Raw genomic sequence first — 15,873 nt, 5'->3', positions numbered from 1 at the left:
GGCCTTCGCGCCGTACGTGGGTCAGAGACCCGCCGGAGGTAAACTAGTAGGGTGCGACGGTGCCTCTAGATTCCCTGATCCAACGGCGCCTGGTCCTCATCTCTTATTACTCACAGATACCGAGTGTCACCCTTCATCTGCGGAATAGCAACCTCAAGGCCAGGAGTTTACTTTTTTTAAAGGTCGCACGCGATGCCGATGAGCTGCTAGGTTTTGGAACTAGGCTTAGAGCAAACTTGGCATCAGTTAGACTTTGGATTCAAATCCCAGCTCGGTCATTTGTAGGTATGTAAATATAGGCAAATTTGCTAAACTTTCTATGCTTCAGTCTACCTAAGCTACGAAATGACGATAGTAACACCTACTTTATAGGGTTTATGAGAATTAAATGACTTAGTATATGTGAAGCATTTAGGACAGTGCCTTGTACAAAATAAACGTAGTAAATAATTAGTATTCACTCAATATTCCATAAATACTTGTTTACTGAGCATTTATTATGAACCAGCAATGTCCTACATACTGGACACAGCAGTGAACAAAATAGAAAAGTTCCCTAATTTCTCAAGGAATTTATATTACAGTGACCTGGCTTCAATTAACAAATAAACAGATAATTCCAGATTGTAATAAGCACCATAAAGATATTAAAGTGGCTGGTTATACAGGAGAACTCTTTTCAATATAAATGTCAGGGTCTCTGAAAAGGTGACATCTGAGCTGAGATGCAAATGGCAGGAAGAAACGAGGCATACAGAATGTCATCTAGGGAAAGGACATTCCCAACTCCTCTTCTAGGGAAGGAGCAGCAAGTGTGAAGGCCCTCCAGCAAAATGAGCTGGGCCAGGTTCTAGAAATAAAGAGGCCAGTGTGCTACCAGGAAAATGAGCAAGGTACTAATAGTATAGAAGTAGACAAAACTTGATCAGACGGGTCTCTGTAGGCGTGCAGATGTAAATCCAGGTGGGTTGGAGAAACCATCAGCAGGGGTGTTGGCAGCACAGGGCCTGTTTTACACTTTTTGAGGTGATTTCATTCATTCAGCAAGTCTGGGCCTACATTTAGCATTGGAGGCACAATGCTCCCCTGAAGGAAAGGTGGGAATTAACAGGTTGAGGGGAAAGAAGGAGGCCACTTCAGGCAGAGAAAACAGTATGAGCAAAATCCTGGGGACAGGAAAGGTCAGGGCACATTCAGTGGCTGATGTATTAGGGCTAGAGTGTGGCAGGGCCTTTCCAGACATCCTGGCCTGTAAACTCCTGTTCTCCTTCCTCCCCTTTCTCCTCTCCCATTCTCTTTCTCTCCTTTCCTCTCTACCTCTCTCCCTTCAGATCCTGACTTGATTCTGACATCAGCCTCTTTGCCTTGAAATACAGACATGGAATGACTAAAACCGCCAAGGGAGCCGAAGATAAGGGTAAAGCAGGTTGAGTGAGAAGAAGATTAACATCACTGAACACAAACTGTAAATTCATACTAAAGAAAAGCTACTAATTTTAGTGGCTTCCTGTTACTCTCAAGACCCTGATCACTTGCAAAGGAAAAATCATATCAAATTCTCTATTTTTTACTAATGCTTTACTAAGTCATTATGAAAAATTTCAATTTAATGGAAAAGGGGCTTTTAAAGTAAACTTTTCATTAAAGTGTAATATAGATGAGTGACAGACCATAAAATCATAAGTACACAACTTGATGAGTTGTCACAGAGCAAGTACACCCATGTAACCAGTACCTACGACAAGAAACATGACCAGACCAGTCCCACCCAAGCTCCCTTTCAGTGTCCCCTCCAACAAACTTTTTAAAAATATATATTTTATTGATTATGCTATTACAGTTATCCCAATTTTACCCCTTTAACCCCTCTGCCTGGTACTCCCCTTCCCTCCAGCAATCCGCCCCCCCCCCTTAGTTCATGTTCATGGGTCGTACATGTAAGTTCTTTGGCTCCTCCATTTCCTATACTATTCTTGACATTCCCCTGTCTGTTTTGTACCTACCAATTATGCTTCTTAATCCCTGCACCTTTCCCCCATTCTCCTCCTTCCTGCTACCAGCTGATAACCCTCCAAATGATCTCCATATCTATGATTCTGTTCCTGTTCTGGTTGTTTGCTTAGTTTGTGTTCTTAGATTCAGTTAATAGTTGTGAATTATTTGCCCTTTTAATGTTCTTGGTTTTGATCTTCTTTTTCTTAAACAAGTCTCTTTAACATTTCATGTAATAATGGCTTGGTGATTACATTTCATGTAATAATGGCTAAAGGAGTGATGAACTCCTTTAGCTTTACCTTATCTGGGAAGCACTTTATCTGCCCTTCCATTCTAAATGATAGTTCTGCTGGACAGTGTAATCTAAGTTGTAGGTCCTTGCTTGTCATCACTTTGAATACTTCTTACCAGTCCCTTCTAGCTTGCAAAGCTTCTTTTGAGAAATCCACTGCTAGTCTTATGGGAACTCCTTTGTAGGTAACTCTCTGCTTTTCTCATGCTGCTTTTAAGATTCTCTCTTTATCTTTAACCTTTGGCATTGTAATTATGATATGTCGGTGTAGTCCTCCTTGGGGCCAACTTGCTTGGGACTCTGTATTTCATGGACTTGTATGTCTATTTCCTTCACCAAAATAGGAAAGTATTCTTTCATCATTTTTTCAAATAAGTTTCCAATTTTTTGCTCTTTATCTTCTTCTGGCACCCCTATGATTTGGATGTTGGCACGTTTGGAGATGTCCCAGAGGTTCCTGAACCTATCCGTGTTTTTTTGTTTGTTTGTTTGTTTGTTTTTTTAATTCTTTTTCCTTCCTGCTGTTCTGATTGAATGCTTTCTCCTTCCTTGTGTTCCAAATCATTGATTTGATTCTAGGCTTCATCCTTTCCACTGTTGGTTCCCTGTAGATTTTTTTTATTTCACTTAGTGTAAACTTCATCTTTTCCCTTATATTTTTGCTGTACTCAGTGAGTTCTTTGAGCACCCTGATCACCAGTGATTTGAACTCTGCATCTGATAGGTTGGTTATTGCCATTTCATTTAGTTCTTTTTTCTGGGGTTTTGGTCTGTTCTTTCATTTGGGCCATATTTTTTTTGTCTCCTCAATTTAGCAGCCTCCCTGTGTTTGTTTCTGTCTAATAGGTAGAGCTGCTTTGACTCCCTGTCTTAGAAAAGGCACCTGTAAATTGTGTGGGGCAGAGTCTTAGGTGATTGCCAAGGCAGGGCAACATGCTTCACCACTTTGTGGATCTGTGTTGGGGGAGGGCTTGAGAGGGGACAGTGCTGCTGCCTGGCTTCTGGAGGCTTGCCTGGCATTCACCCCATTCCCAGTCACTTCACCCACTTCCTGTGGGTGATGCAACTGGCACCCTTCCAGCCATTGCCCTTGTGGTGAATCCCAGAGTGGGTGGGTTTGCGAATGTTCCAGGTCCATGTGGGCCCTTTAAATGTACTCCCCTCAAAATCCGGCAGTTTCTAATGCTGCCCCAACCCCCACTGGTTTTTACAGTCATAAGTTCTGGGGATTTATCTTCCCAGTGCTGGAACCCTGGGCTATGTGGTCTGGCCTAGGGCTGGGATCACTTGCTCCCAAGGTGTTCCTCCCGATTTTTATCCACCATGCATGAATGTGGGACTGCCTGTTCTGCTGCCGCCACCTCTATGCACCACATGGTTCCTCCACACCTTGCTGCCCATGTCTGTGACTTCACCCCTCCTACCTGTCTGGATGAATGTTCCTTCTTTAAATCCTTGGTTTTTGGACTTTCATATGCCTTGATTTTCTGATGGTTCTGGTTGTTGTTTCTTTTGATAAATAGTTGTAATTCTCTCTGTGGTTGCACAAGGAGGTGAAGCAGGTCTACCTACTCCTCTATCTTCACTGGAAGTCCCACTATCCAGCGATCTTTTCTTTAAAAAAAAAAGATTTTATTTATTTTTAGAGAGAGGGGGAAGAGGAAAGAGATACATTGATCAGTTGCCTCTCACAGGCCACCCCCCCCCCCCCCGCCCGCCACTGGGGACCAGGACCTGGCCTACAACCCAGGCATTTGCCCTGGCTGGGAATCAAACTGGCAACCCTTTGGGTTGCAGGCCTGTGCTCAATCCACTGAGCCACACCAGCCAGGACTCCAGCAGTCTTTTTAAATTTTATTTTTTCATTATGAAAGATTTCACATAAAAAGACAAGAACAAAGCCAATTTTAATGAACAGCAATGTATACATAATCCACCTAGGATTGTCAAAACTTAATATGGTACTACAATTATTGTGGCTCATTTTTTATTTTTATTTATTTAAAAATTTTAAATTTATTGATGAGAGAGAGGGGGAAACATCTATTTTATTGCTCCACTTATTTATGCATTAATTGATTGCTTTCTGTATGTGCCCATACTGAACCCACAATCTTGTATTTTAGGACAATGTTCTAACCAACTAACCTATCCAGCCAGGGCTAGCTTATTTTCTTAAAACTAAAATTAAAAATACATTTGAGCCCTGGCCAGTGTGGTTTAGTGGGTTGGAGCATCATCCCGTAACTGAAAGGTTGCAGGTTTTATTCCTGGTCAGGACATATACCTAGGTTGTGGTTTCATTCCCCCATACAGGAGGCAACCAATTGGTGCTTCTCTCTAGCATCCATATTTCTCACTTTCTCTTCCTCTCTCCTTTCCTCTCTCTCTAAAAAAAAGCAATGAAAACATGTCCTTGGATGAGGGTAAAAATACACTTGTGTTGCAGATGGAGATGGGGTCCAGGCTCTTGGTGGTTGCAAACAAAGAATTGAACAGACTACATAACAGGGATAAGCAAAGAGAGCAGCCAAGAAAACTAGATTTATTGAGAAAAGTACACTTTCCGAGATACAGTGGGCCACCTCTGACCAGAGAATGGCCCCCTTCTGCTGAAAGGATGCAGGCTTTATTGGGTCCCATAATTCTTCTTGGTTGCCCATACCAGGGGTGGGAGTGCAGGTGGAGAGGAAACCACAGTGCTAATTTATTATAATGAGTCAAGGGTGAAACAGTAGTCAGCTGAAGGTTCTCGTGCACAAGCATTGTTCCTTGCTAGGTATCACAAGGCGATTCTTGTAAATCAGGATTCTGGCTGATGACAACAGCAGTGTTTCAGGCCTTCCTCATTCCTATTACATCTTCTGCCTCACTTGGGACATCCTAGGTAAATGGTGGTCTAATGAACAAGGTTCACTGTACAGCCAAAAAGATCTTAAAGCACCTAGCATGTGCCAGACATTTCACATGATGATCTCTTTATTTTAAAATAATCTGTGTAGATGATTACAAAATTTAAATAATGCAGAAGAATATACAGGGGGAAAATCTTCCCACCCCTGCCAGTTCCTCAGCTTCTCTCCCCAGAGGCAAACACAATTATCAGTTTATAGTATAATCTTCCAGATGTCTTTCTATATAGACATAGGTACATAAAAGGATATAAATATATGTATGTATGTATGTGTGTATAAGGATTATTATAGAATATATCCCCCCTTATCCACAGGGGATACATTCCAAGACCCTCCATTGGATGCCTTAAATAGTGCTGAACCATATATACGGGGTCTGGCACACCTGCTTGAGTGTGGTTAGTGTGGTAATAATATGGGTGTAATAATTTTATAGTTTTGATTTGAATCTTTCACCTAAAATGTCATATGGTGTGTTTCAGTGTGATATCATTATGCTACAGAATTACATGCTTATAATTTTGTAATAAAAGATTTTGTAATATAAAGGTGTTATTTGTGCCAGATCCTGTATATACTCAACACACACACACACACACACGTGTTTTGTTATACATAGATATCTATGATAAAATTTAATTTATAAATTAGGCATAGTAAAAGACGTACAATAAAACATAAAATGGAACAATTATATAAAATATAGTTAATAAAAGTTATGTGAATGTGGTCTGTTTCTCTTTAAAATCTTACTGTACTGTAATCACCCTTTTTCTGTGGTGATGTGAGATGATTCAGCACCTATGTGATGAGATGAAGTGAGTGAAGGACTATGTGGGCATTGTGACATAGCCTTAGGCTACTATAAAGATTACTTGGACACACCCTGGCTGATGTGGCTCAGCTGGTTTGACCACCATCCCATAACTGAAGGGTTGCAAGTTCGAGTCCCAGTCAGGGCACATGCCTGGGTTGCAGGTTTGATCCCCAGTCTGGGCATATAAGATCCCAGGTCCAGGCTTGTGAAGCAACCGATTGATGTTTCTCACATCGATGTTTCTCTCTCTCCCTTCCTCTCTCTCTAAAAGCAAAGTATCAATGTCCTCAGGTGGGACTTAAAAAAAGAAAAGGATTTCTTGAACACAACCACTGGGATAGACAGTAGATCTGATAATCTAGTTGGCTACTGACTAATGGGTGGGGAGTGTATATAATTTAGATAGTTTCCAGGTGAGATGGAGCGGGACAGCACAAGATTTCATCATGCTACTGAGAACAGTATGTAATTTAAAACTTATTTCTGGAATTTTCCATTTAATATTCTTGGACCAGAGTTGACTGTGGGTAACTGAAACTGGATAAAGGGGGACCCTATTGTGTACAGATATCCCAAATAAGATATACTATATATAAATATCTGATGCATACCTATATATATCCTTATCTATATATTATACATACATATACACACATACCTATGTCCTTTTATGTATCTATATCTATATGTAGAAACAGATCTATCAATATATTTATGGAGAGACAGAATATATGTATCCCCACCCCTTTTCATACACAAATCATAACATACTTTGTGCTGTTTTCCTCTTTTTCATTATTTATATATCTTGCAATGCATTCTATAATACATATAACACCCCCCCCCACTGGATGCCTGAAATCAATAGTACTGATTTGTACAAGTATTGTATAAGATATTGTACCATTATGAACCATAAAAGGTATCTCCTCAGACCCCTATTGATGAGTTCATCTTTTAAATCTTTTTTTTTTAACAATTTGGGACTGCTTTTTTTAAAAGATTTTATTTATTTTATTTTTAGAGAGGGAAGGGAGAGAGAAAGAGAGAGAGAGAAACAGTGTGCAGTTGCTGGGGGTCATGGCCTGCAACCCAGGCATGTACCCTGACTGGGAATTGAACCTGTGACACTTTGGTCCACAGCCCGCGCTCAATCCACTGAGCTACGCCAGCCAGGGCCTCTTTTAAATCTTTACAACAGCCCTGGCCAGGAAGATCAGTTGGTTAGAGCATCGCTCTGATACACCAAGGTTGTGGGTTTGATCCCCTGTCAGGGCACATATAAGAATCAACCAATGAATGCATAAATAAGTGGAACAACAAATTGATGTCTCTCTCTCTCTCTCAAAATCAATAAATGAAATTAAAAAAAAAATCTTTCCAACAATCCTGTAAGGCAGGTATTATTGTCCTGACTTTAGAAAAAAGGATGTTGACATTCTAGGAAGTCAGGTGACTTGCCCGAGTTTACATTGCTAGCCTGTATTCCCACCCAAACATTATTTTAAAGCCATGTAGATTACTGAGACCTTTGGTCTTCTAGAGCTAGACCCCAAACATTTTTGAGTTGACACTTGGTGGTGTGAGTAGGATGCATGAGAATGAGGGCAGCAGGGTAAAGAAAACCATAGAATTTCTTCCTTCATGAGCATAACTAGGTTGTATTACTGGAGCCAAATAGAACATGGTGTGTGTTTTTTTCTGAAGAACAATAAACACCTTTATACATGAGGGTGGGGGGCCTTTATACAAGGTGGGGGGCAGATTTGTTTGACTTTCTGTGCCTTGATTTTCCTCAGCTAGAACTTTAGCTCCTTGCTCTCTAGTACCTGCTCAGCCACCTGCTCAGCCACACTGGCCTGGTCTTGAAGCAAAGCATGCAAGAAGCTTGCCTGCTGAAGGTGCTCCTCGGGAAAACTGCTGACTTTGCCATTCTCTTTCCTTTTATCACATTTCTTCTGAAAAAAATTTTAAGTTGTTTTTGTTTAAATCTCTTCCTCCTCAGGAGTCAGGTTGGCCTCTGTCTTGTGGCCCAGGGGCAGTGCCTTGTGGGACTCAGACCAATGTCAGTAAGGTGTGCTGTCAATTAGCATGATGCAGTTCTTTACTACAGTCTTGGTGTGGACCAGTTCATTATCGGATGCATTGTTTACAACATCAATGATCCCTGTCTAGTGTGTACAACACTCAGAGCCCTAGGAGAATTTGCCCACATCCAGCCTCAAGGTTCAGTAGTTCTTGTTGCCTCCCCACTTGCAGACTATGTGTATGTGGCTAGGGTCAATCTTAGTGTTGGCAGCAGATGCCCAGCTCACATTGTTGCTTCTCATCGTAGGGCTTTCTCTCATGCCCAGTCTTGTGGCACTTGTACCAGTTGTTTTGAGAGATGCCCATGGCTCAGCACTGGCTAGAAAAAGCAAAACATAGGTGTTTTGAATGGGTAAGTTTCATCAATGCCAAGATTTTGATGGAGTCCCTAATGCTCCCAGAGCAGGAAGCACACCTTGAAGAAACTTGGATCAGTCTGCTGTCTCAGCTTCATGTGGGCGTCACATTTCCCTTCGCAGATTACTTTTCTCCAAATGCCTGTGATAATGCAACCAACAAACAGTCATTACTGGCATTTGAATAGCAATTTCAAATGCATAAAGGCATTTGAAACTCATGACAAACTTTAAGTACACAGGAAAAGCAGCTACTACTAACCTCATTTTACAAATGAGAAAACCAAGACTCTGAAAGGGCAAGTGATGGCTAAGCTAGTGACTGAAACCAGGTCCTCTAATTAAGAGGCAACATCCAAAAAAGATTTTTCTGGATGTATTGTTTTATTTTCTGATGTTGACCATAGCAGGATGTATCATAATTGTGGAAGGGGAGTGGACTGAGAGGAGGCAGAGACTGGAGCATGGGGGAGGGGATGGGGGTATCATTAGGACTCCTCACTGGGACTAAATCCTCGGTACCATGCTCTTCCTTGTTCACTTAACTCTAGCTACTGAGGTATCAGCTTTGAAAGACCCAGTGCTTCATTTTAAAAACAAGTACCTTGTAACACTTTATGGAATTCATAGGTAATATCACTTCTGACACACACACTATTTTATTTTGTGTGTGTTTTATTTTCTCAAATTGCCCTGAGCTCCATGAAGACAGGGATAGTATCTTCTTATACATCCTAGAATTCTTCTCAATACATCACACAGTATGTTTTCAATGTGTTATTATTATTATTATTACTGAAAGACAATATACATACAGCTAAGTACACCAACTGTTTTGACTTCTACTACTATCTACCAGTTTTGCCTGTTCTTGAGCTTCATGTAAATAGAATTATGTCTTTTTTTGTGTATGTCTGGCTTGTTTCAGAAGCCTATGGGATTCATCTATCTTATTACATGTACTTGTGGTCACTTCTTTTTTGATTGCTGAATGGTCTACAATTGTGTGACTATGCCACAATGTATTAATTCTCTTTTTGATTTGGGTTGTTTCTAGTCTGGTGCTATTGTGAATAAACCTTATATCAACATTTTTTACAGGTCTTTTGTGGATATGACTACTTATCCTCTTGGGTAGAATAGGTGGGCCATAGGATAAGTATACATTCTGCTTCAGTAAATACTGCCATGCTTTAAGTGTATTTGTGAAGGAAAAAAGGAAAATTTTAAAATGAAAAATATATATTTAAGTATATAATTGCTGAAACAATATTTCCCTAGAACAGCAGCCCCCAGCCTTTTTGGCACCAGGGACCGGTTTAGGGAAAGATAATATTTTCCATGGACATGGGGGTGGGGATGATTTGGGGATGATTCAAGAGCATTACATGCAAGCTCACCTCCTGCTGTGTGGCCCAGTTCCTAACAGGCCCAGACCAGTGCTGGTCCATGGCCCAGAGGTTGGGTATCCCTACCCTAGAAGATATAAAGAAGTCAGATTTGCACCTACCTGTAATGACATAGTTTTGATTTATGAGAAGACAATTATAATATGAAAATATGTTGGACTTTGTTCTTTATATTTGACACTTTGAAATAGGTATGTATATGCAGGATGGGGCAAAAGAAGGTTTATAGTTGTTCATATGGAAAACAGTTCAATAATTAATAAATAATACTACAAGATTAAACTGTTTCACATACTCAAAACTATAAACATATGTTTGCCCCACCCTGTATATATACTTAGCATTTTTGATATACAGTAGTCTCCTTTTATCTATGGTTTCACTTTCCATGATTTCAGTTACCCATGGTCAATCCTGGTCCAAAAATATTACTTAGAAAATTTCAGAAATAATTCATAATTTTTAAATTGCATACCATTCTGAGGAGCATGGTAAAATCTCATGTTATCCCTCTCTGTTCTGTGGCAACTTGAATTATGCCATTGTGCAGCATCCTGTGCTGTATGTGTTATTCACTTGTTAGTCACTTAGCAGCTGTCTTGGTTATCAGATCGACTGTCGAAGTGTCCCAGTGCTTGTGTTTGTGATCCTCATTTTACTTAATAGTGACTCCAAGGAGCAAGAGTAGTGATGCTGGCAATTCAGATATGCCACAGAGAAGCTGTAAAGTGCTTCCTTTGAGTGAAAAGTGAGTACAGCTGGACTTCCAGCCAAGATGGAGGCATAGGTAGATACGATGTGCCTCCTCGCACAACCAAGACAACAACAACAAATTTAAAAACAAAAACCAACCAGAACTGCCAGAAAATTGAATTGTATGGAAGTCTGACAACCAAGGAGTTAAAGGAGAAACATTCATTTAGACTGGTAGGAGGGGCAGAGATGGGCAGTGGGGGCAGGGAGGACTCTTGGCCAGGAGGCGGCTGGAGGACCTGGGTGGGAGAGGTGGCAGCTGGCAGACCAGGCAGTCCCATATTTTCGTGTAGATAAACTGGGAGGAACAACTGGGAAGCAAGATGGACCGTGACACAGGGTTCCAGTGTGGGAAAATAAAGCCTCAAAACCTCTGGCTGAAAAAACCTGTAGGGGTTATGATGGTGGGAGAAACTCCCAGCCTCACAGGAGAGTTCATTGGAGAGACCCACAGGGTCCTAGTGCATACACAAACCCACTCACCCGGGGAATCAGTACCAGAAGGGCCCAATTTGCTTGTGGGTAGCAGGGGAAGTGACTGAAAGTCGGTCAAGAGCCAAGCAAGTGGCTTTGTTCCCTTTTGGACCCCTCCCCCACATATAGCACCACAACACAGGCACTGCCCCACCCTGCTGAATACCTAAGGCTCTTACATATAACAGGTTCACAGGGCCAAAAAAAAAAAAAAGGCCCAAATGAAAGAATGAAAGAACAGATCGAAGCTCCAGAAAATATACAACTAAGTGATAAAGAGATAGCCTATCTATCAGATGCACAGTTCAAAACACTGGTAATCAGGAAAGGAAACTGGGACTCACATCAACAGTTTGGAGCAAAAGGAATAAATAAACATTCAACCAGAACAGAATGAAGAAACAAGAATTCAAAACTATGAGGAGAGGCTTAGGAACCTCTGGGACAACTTTAAACATTCCAACATCTGAATCATATAGGATGCCAGAAGGAAAAGAGTAAGGTCAAGAAATTGAAAACTTACTTGAAAAAATAATGAAGGAGAACTTCCCTAGTATGGCAAAGGAAATAGACATCAAGGGAGTCCAGGAAGCTCAGAGAGTCCCAAAGAAATTGGACCCAAGGAAGCACACAACAAGGCACATCATAATTACATCACTCAAAATTAAGGATAAGAAGAGAATCTTAAAAGAAGTAAGAGAACAGGAGTTACCTACAAAGGAGTTCCCGTAAGACTAGCAGCAGATTTCTCAAAAGAAACCTTGCAAATAAGAAGGAGCTGGAAAGAAGTATTCAAAGGCATGAAAGGCAAGGACCTACATCCAAGATTACTCTATCCAGCAAAGCTATCATTTAGAATGAAAGGGCAGATAAAGTGCTTCCCAGATAAGGTCAAGTTAAAGGAATTCATCATCACAAGGCCCTTATTATATGAAATGTTAAAGGGACTTATCTAAGAAAAAGAAGATCAAAAACCATGAACAGTGAAATGACAACAAACTCACAACTATCAATAACTGAACCTAAAAAAACAAAAACAAAGACAAACTAATCAAAGAACTAGAATGAGAACAGAATCACAGAAATGGAGATCACATGGAGGGTTATAAGTAGGGAAGGGGTGGAGGGAGGATGGGGGGAATGGTACAGGGGATAAGAAGCATAAATAGTAGGTACAAAATAGACAGGGGGAGGTAAAGAATAGTATGGGAAATGGAGAAGCCAAAGAACTTACATGTACGACCCATGGACATGAACTAAGGGCAAAGGATGTGGGTAGAAGGGGTAGTACAGGGTGGAGGGGAATAAAGGGGTGGAAAATAGGTCAACTGTAATAGCATAATCAATAAAATACATTTTAAAAAGAAAAAAGAAAAGTACAATAAGATTTTTGAGAGAGACCATATTCACAAAAATTTTTGTAGTATATTGTTATAATTGTTCTATTTCATTAGTTGTTAATTTTTACTGTGTTTAATATATAAATTAAACGTATAGGTATGTATGTATAGCAAAAACATAGTATATATAGGGTTTAGTACTATCCAGTTTCAGGCATCCAGTGGGGGTCTTGGAAGCATCCCCTGTAGATAAGGGGTGGAGACAACTGTGTACCTAGAGTCACAATGAACAAGATAGCTACAATGCAGCCAGAAAACAATGCGGTTTGCTATGGGTGTTGCCTTCAGTGTGGGAATTTTCCACATAGAGTGAACAGCTCTTGGGGAAGATCCAAACAATTCAAAAATAGTCTTCCTTCAGTGTACATGAGAGTTGAATTCCTGGAAAATTCAGTACCTATTAAACCAAGCAAGATATACTTTGGGCTCACACCTAAAATGAAGTTAGATTCTTAGCCCATTTTGTAAAAGGTCTGGGCAGGGGGGACACTGCAAATCCACTCAGGCATAGGAAAAGTACTCTTCATATAGGAGAATGTGCATGGTAGGACAGCCTGGCCCTCACCCACTAAGGACACTGCCCCCATTCACAGTGAGATTCAAAACACCCACGGACTTCCAAAATGACCACAGGGGGCAGTGCTATCCTGTTGAGAACCACTCTTCTCGACCGGTTCTCTCCAATACAATAACTAATGGCCATCTTAGACTATTATAGGCTATAATAGGCTTATTATATTTAACTTAACAAACATATTAAGTAAAATTAAAAGTTTCATTTCTTTTATTTCAAGTGCATAAAACCACATGCAGCAAACTACCCACAGAGAAAAGGCCTGATCCAGATAGTTTCACTAGTTAATTCCACAAATAGTTGTAGAAGAATTTACACCTCTTTACAAACTTTTTCAAAAAATAGGAGCGGACCTACTCCCCAACTTGTTTGTACTACCTTGATACCAAAACTGCACACACACAGCACAAGAAAACTACAGACCAGTATCTCTTATGAATAAGGACACAAAAACCCTCAACAAAATACTAGAAAACCTAATACATAGACTATGATCAAATGGGATTTATTAGGAATGCAAAGTAGGTTTAAAATATGAAAATGAATTAGTGTACTACATCATATTAATAGAATAAAGAACAAAAAACCACATGATCATCTTAGCAGATACAAAAATAAAATGACAATACCTAAAACCACTTCCTATAAAAAAAAAACACTTAACAGATCTGGATCAGAAGAGAACTACTTTTATATGATAAAGGGCATCCATTAAAACCCCACAGCTAGAGTCATACTTAATGATGAAAGACTGAAAGTTTTTTCCCTAAGATCAGGAACAAGACAAGAATGTCTGCTCTTTGACTTCTATTCAATGTTGTACTGGAAGTTCTGGGCAGGACAGTTAGGCAATAAAGTGAACTAAAAGGCATCTAGATTAGAAATGTTTGCAGAGGACATAATTTTGCATATAGAAAATCCTAAGGATTCTACAAAAACCCATCTGAACTAATAACAAGTTCAGCAAAGTTGAGGGTGAAACATCAGCAGACAAAAATCAATTATATTTTTATACACTTGTAATAAACAATCCAAAAATGAAATTAAGAAAACAAAATATTCAAAGTGATGAAAAGCAAGGATCTATAACCAAGATTACTCCACCCAGAAAAGCTATAATTTAGAATTAAAGGACAGATAAAGAGTTTCCAAGATAAGAAAAACCTAATGAAGTTAATCACTGCTAAACCACTATTATAAGAAATGTTGCCCTGGCTGGTGTGGCTCAGTGGATTGAGCAGTGGCCTGCGAACCTAAGGGTCCCTAGTTCGATTCCCAGTCAGGGCACATGCCTGGGTTATGGGCCAGGTCCCCAGTAGGGGGCACATGAGAAGCAACCATAGATTACTGTTTCTCTCCCTTTCTTTCTCCCCCCTTTCCCCAATCTGTAGAAAAAAGAAAAAGAAGTGTTAAAGGAACTTCTTTAAGAAGAAAAAATATGAATAATAAAACATCATTAACTACATATCTATTAACAATTACTTTAAATGTAAATAGACTAAATACTCCAATGAAAAGACATAGGGTGGCTGAATGGCTAAGAAAACACAGCATATATGCTTCCTACAAGAGACTCCAAGTGAAAAGACACAGACTGAAAATAAAAGTACGAAAATAAAAACAAAAAAAGGCTGAGTAGCAATACTTATACGAGACAAAAATAGACTTTGAAACAAAGGCTATACCAAGTGACCAAGAAGGACCCAGCAATTCCACTTCTGGGTATTTTCATCTGAAGACTCAAAAAGAAATATGCATCCATATGTTCACTGCAGCATTATTTACAATAGCCACAGTATGAATGCACATTAAGTGTCCATCAATAGATGAAGGGATAAAGAAGGAGGGATACACACACACACACACACACACACACACACACACAGTCTGTCTAGAAGGTATCTAGTCATGTAATATGAAAAATAGAGACATATTGAAGAAGATACATAGTACAAGAACCATTGCACATAGGACAATCATGCCTCAGTCCCCTTCAAAGTAGCCAACTTGGGACCTCACACAATTCTCCCAGTTGCCATCAGCTGCCCTGTCATTTTCTCCTGAATCTCATCAATGGTCTGAAATTTCTTCCCTTTCAAAGGTGATTTTAGAGACTTCTAGTGAAGATGAAGATGTAGGTAGACATGCTTCGCCTCCTTGTGCAACCATAGAAAGAATTACAACCAGATCTCAAAACTTATAACACCCAGAACCATCAGAAAACCAAGCTATATGGAAGTTTGACAATGAAGGATTTACAGAAGACACATTCATCCAGATGGGTAGGAGGGGCAGAGCCGTGGAGATGAGCAGAGAGGAGGTGTGACAGGGAAAGGTGGTGGGGGCAGCAGTGGTGGAATGGACAGGAGGGATACCTTTGGAGCGAGTGATCCCAACCCTAGGCCAGACAGCACAGCGGAGGGTTCCAGCACTGGGAAGACAGATCCCTGTTACTTCTAGCTGCAAAAGCCAGTGGGGTTTGGGGAGGTGGAAGAAACAGCTGGATGTTTGCTGCTTAAGGGCCAGCATGGTCTTAGAATGTACACAAACCCACCCACTCTGGGATTCACCACTGGGACAGCAGCTGGAAGGGTGCCAGTCACACATGGGAAGGGGGTGAAGTGACTGGAAATGAGGCAAGTGCCAGGTGAACCACCAGAAGCCAAGTGGCAACGTTGTCCTCTCTCTGAGCCCTCTCCACACAGCCACAAAGAGGTGAAGTGGGTGCCTACCCTGGCAATTACCTAAGGCTCCACCCTACCCAACTTACAGGTGCCTTTCAACATAGGCCACACTACTA

General features: G+C 40.5%; 1 pseudogene; it reads right to left on the bottom strand.

Moving 5' to 3' along the window:
- Positions 1–7,740: 7,740 nt before the first annotated feature.
- Positions 7,741–8,413, bottom strand: LOC123825454 (annotated as a pseudogene).
- Positions 8,414–15,873: the final 7,460 nt, after the last annotated feature.

The sequence above is a fragment of the Phyllostomus hastatus genome, unplaced genomic scaffold (genome assembly GCF_019186645.2).
Source record: "Phyllostomus hastatus isolate PE091 unplaced genomic scaffold, TTU_PhHast_1.1 phas_contig_64, whole genome shotgun sequence".
Lineage (NCBI taxonomy): Eukaryota > Metazoa > Chordata > Mammalia > Chiroptera > Phyllostomidae > Phyllostomus > Phyllostomus hastatus.
The sequence above is the reverse complement of the archived record's forward strand: the minus strand, read 5'-3'. Positions and strand labels throughout refer to the sequence as shown.